The 4363-nt window shown below is 49.1% G+C and overlaps 1 protein-coding gene across 4 annotated transcripts in view; it reads left to right on the top strand.

Moving 5' to 3' along the window:
• The window catches only part of PXYLP1 (2-phosphoxylose phosphatase 1), an 87788-nt gene that overhangs the window by 18704 nt on the left and 64721 nt on the right, over positions 1 to 4363 (top strand). The window contains exon 2 of one of the 4 annotated variants that reach the window (XM_045287487.1): positions 1319 to 1494. The exons of 2 other annotated variants lie outside the window; for them this stretch is intronic. The gene's annotated coding sequence lies outside the window, so the exon portion shown is untranslated. Of the gene's footprint in view, positions 1 to 1284; positions 1495 to 4363 lie in introns of all 4 variants that reach the window. One more of the 4 variants, XM_045287486.1, reaches the window with a different exon arrangement.

Below are 4363 nucleotides of genomic sequence, written 5' to 3'. Positions count from 1 at the left end.
AAGTTTGTGAGCAGTTAGCCTTTCATAACCAACAGAGTCCATTAGAGAACTTTGTCAGCATCGTCTCTGACACATGCCCGCCACGACGTCCTGTAACACACCACCACTTATGCCCGTTGGCTGAACGTGGACTGTGGCCCATGATGTTGGTGTTTTTCAGACAGCTCTCTCTCCAGCCTTCCTCCACCGTGACTCTGACCTTGGATTCATGGTGGAAGGTTAGAGGTTACTGGGAGACTGCATTAACCCATCACGCCACCCAAGGATATAGCAGCCAATACAAGTGGGCTCAGACTTACAAGGGGACTTCAGATGTTAGTGGGAAAATTCCAGGCTTTTTTTTCCTTCATTTTTCCAAGAAGCTTTGGAGCTTCTCCCCACCCCCCTGATGGAATCGATGCAAAGGAGCTTCAAAAGGTGTGTGGGGAGATGCAGTGAAAGGATCCTGTGATTTTTCTACACGTGTTGTGAAGCCCCATCGTATGTTGTCAGTCGGTTCTGACATAAATCAAATACCTCTTTGTTTTAGTGTCCATAAGTATTTCCAGTCTTCCCCCCCAAACTTTTCATTGGGAACCTGGTGGGCTTTGCTTATCTGATCATTGTTTGCATTCAGCAACTTAAACAACGTATCAAACCTTCCATCGGCTTGCCCGGCCTCCCCTCCGCCCCAAACACACACTTGTTTCTCTATTGTACTTGTGTAGGGCATGCTCTTTCCTGTCCCCCAGGCTGCTGCGTCCCCTTTCCCCTCTCCCCTCCGCCCTGTTGCTGTGAGGTGCCATTGTGACTTACGCACGAGAGCATGAAGCCCTGCCCGGGCCGGTGCCATCCACATAATTTTGCCTGTGCTCGAGCCCATGGCTGCACCCACTGGGTCAGACCATCTCCTTGAGGACCTTTCCCTTTGTCGCCACCCGCTACGAAACATGATGTCCTTCTCCAGGGACTGGTCTCCTGACAACAGGTCCGGACTGTGTACGATGAAGTCTCACCATCCTTGCCTCTAAGGAACACTCTCTGGTCATTCTTCTTCCACGATAGGTTTGTTTGTCCTTTCAGCAGTCCATGGTACTTTCAGTATTCTTCTCCAGCACCTCAATTAAATGCATCGTTTTTTCTTCAGTCGTTTTTATTCAGTGTCCATTTTCAATAGTCTAACAAGGTCTTGTGCAGCAGATTGATTTAATGCAGTACATCTTTGGAGTGATTGTGGATCCAAGCAAGACAAAGTCCTTGACAACTTCCCTCTTTTCTCCCTTTATCATGCTACCTATGGTCCAGTTGTGAGTCGTCTTGACATTGAGATGTATTGCAGACTGCGGCCCATGAGCTTCATCAGCAAGTGCTTCCCGTCCTCCTCACAGCCAGCCACGTTGTGTCGGCTGCATCTCACAGGCCGTGACTAAGCCTTCCTCCGATCCTGGCGCCGCGCTGTTCTTCATGTAGTCCGGCTTCTCTGAGGATGTGCTCAGCTTTGATTGAACAAGAATGGTGAGAGGATCCAACCCTGATGCACACCTCTCCTGATTTTAAACCAGGCAATTATTCCCTCGGTAACGAAGTCTGTTGGTTTTGGCATGAAACATTTTATTGATAAAAAATAATAATCACAGTGGGTTCATATAATATTTGTCCTTTTGTTTTTGGCTAATTCACTCAGCATACGCTCACTGCCATTGAGTTGATGCCAACTCATAGCGACCCTGTGGGACAGAGTAGAATCTCCCCTGCAAGTTCGGAGACCGTCCCTCTTTGCGGGAGGAGAAAGCCCTGTCTCCTCCTGCGGAGTGACTGTTGGTTGGGACTTCTGACCTTGCAGTTAGCAGCCCAGTGCATAACCACTCCGCCACCAGTGCTCCTGCATCGTAATGTCCTCCAAATCCCTTCGTGTCGAGGGGCGGTTCACAGCCACATCACTGTTCGTGAACGATGCATAGCCTGCTGTGGTGTGCTTGCTCCATGGTTTGTCTGTCCGTTCTTCCACTGGTCGGCAGTTGTGGTGGACAGTGCTGCCGTGGACATGGGCTGCTTACTGTTTGTGCCGGGTTCTTTATTGCTGTAGGATGTATCCAGGAAGCACTGTTGCTGCTGGGGCGTATGGCATTGCTATTCCCCCTGTTGAAGGCAGTGCCGGACCACCTCCCAGCATGGTGGGTTGTGCTTTGTTATCGATTCTGGGCCAAGCCGGTGTCTCGAGTGGCTGTGGTGTGCATTTCCCGGAGGGCCTGTGACCATGCACATTTCTTCATGTGTTTGTTTGCAGGTCAGGTGGCTTCTCTGACAAAATGCCTGCCCATGTCCTCGGCCCGCTTTTAGATTGGGCTCTTTATTTTCTTGTAGAGATATTGAAATTTTTTACAGAATTTAGAGATTAGTCTCTTGTCCAGTGTGTCATTGTATGATTGCCTTTTATTATCGGTGTCTCTATAAATCCAATCTTTAGTTGTCTCTGGGGCTGTAAACTTTATTATAAATGTAATACTTCAACATTGGTGCTTTCTGCTTCTGTTATACACGTGTTATATAACCCAAAACCAAATTAAAACAAACCTGGACTGTGCAGTTTGTTATACCTAGAATATGTCATAAGGCAGGGGCTACTAGCTCAAAGATCACAATTAAACAAACTTCTACATTTCACAGGCTAACATTTTGCCCTTCTTAGTAGACTTGCTTAGAAACTCACTAGTAGCGCGGAAATACAGAGTAAGTGCTTCATTAGCTCAGGTTTCTGGAAACGATGTTAAGAAGGAAAATGGCTTTGCATTTCCAAATGCCCTTGCTTCCCTCAGTTTCTCACAAAATGCCATTAGACTTGAGGTGTGTCGTTCCATTACAATTTTAACCTAAGCTGGATCAAAGTTTAGAACCTTATAACAACTTTAGTCTCCGTTAAAAGGAAGCAGGACGAGAAAACAGCTCAGATCCCTTCCTAACTGTCTGCTATTATGCTCTTCGCTTTGGCTTTGTTCTGCCCACCTCTTTATGAGCCCTGATGGCTTTGCTGGCTAAGTGTTGGACTGTTGACCACAGGTTGGGGGTTGAAACCCACCAGTTGCTTCTCAGGAGAAATATGAGGTTGTCTGCTCCCAGAAGGATTTACAAAGCCTTGGAAACCCCGTGGGAACCCGAGTGACACAGTGTGTTACATGAAGGACTGCTACCTGCACAGTCGCAGTCCAACCACCAGCCACTCGGGGGACAAAGATGAGGCTTTCTACTCCAGTAAAGAGTTACAGTCCTGGAAACTCACGGGGCATTTATGTGCTGCCCTCTAAGGGCGGGGCATGGACTCGATGGCAGTGCGGTTGGGTTGTAGTTTGCTGTGGGTCAGTGAACTCCCTCACAGGGAGCTTGCTTGCTTGGTTCCCACGCTGGGAGTCCCTGGGGGGTGCACACATGAGCGTGGGTGCTGACTGAGAGGTGAGAGACTTGGCAGAGAGTCCAGGGCATCTACATCCAAAAAACCCCACAGAGAACACTTCTTCTCCGACATGCAGCTTGTCAGGAGTCAGTCAGCTTGATGGTGGATGTGCGATTATTGAATGGAAGAGGGATTTGCTCTGTCAACTTTCACAATCAAAAGCTGAAACGCGCACACACACACACACACACACACACACATATTTAAAATATTGTAACCTAGCTCCAAAAGGAGAAAGGGAAAAAAATCCACTTGTGGGTGGCTGGTTTTGTCATTTTATGAGAGTCAGGAGCTGAAAAGATAGCTGGGAGCTCCCGTTAGGATAAGAATCAGAGACTCTTGGCCGTCAGCCCATGGTTGAGTGCCATTGAATTGATTCGGACTCCTGGGACTTCCATGTGACAGGGAGGGACTGTCCCATAGAGTTTGTGAGGCTGTAATTTTCCCTGGAGTGGATGGCCAAGCCTTTCTCCACTAGAATGATATCAGCCGACAGGGGTCTCCTGGGGTCCCCATGCCTGTGGCAGGCGGCGGACTGCCTGTGCCTGCTCACCTACATGGCCAGGCTCCCTCCACCTGCTGACCGGTGGAGTACTTCTTTCGAGTACTTTGTGAAGCACGGAGTTCTTGCTACCGGCAGTGGCAGGGACAACTCACCACATGTGTCCTGGTGCACCCACCCCACCCATCACACAGAGCCCCGGGTTTGGGGAAATCTCTGTGGCCAAGTGTGCTCTAAGCCTGAGTAATGTCTCATTGGGCAGTGCACTGCAGAAAAGGTCCGGGTAATATTGTAACATGGGGTTTCGTGTCCCAGGAAACCCCCACGACCAGGGACCGAGGTGACAGCCGGGGCTGCCGGGTGTGCCATATCCCCACCCTGTGGCTGGGAGTCTGAGGACCCGTGTGCTTTTCTTTGTTCTTTCCTTAAAAAAA

Source organism: Echinops telfairi, unplaced genomic scaffold (genome assembly GCF_000313985.2).
Source record: "Echinops telfairi isolate 266 unplaced genomic scaffold, ASM31398v2 ScPeMD7_16;HRSCAF=60, whole genome shotgun sequence".
NCBI lineage: Eukaryota > Metazoa > Chordata > Mammalia > Afrosoricida > Tenrecidae > Echinops > Echinops telfairi.
This window is presented reverse-complemented; position numbering and strand designations above follow the sequence as displayed.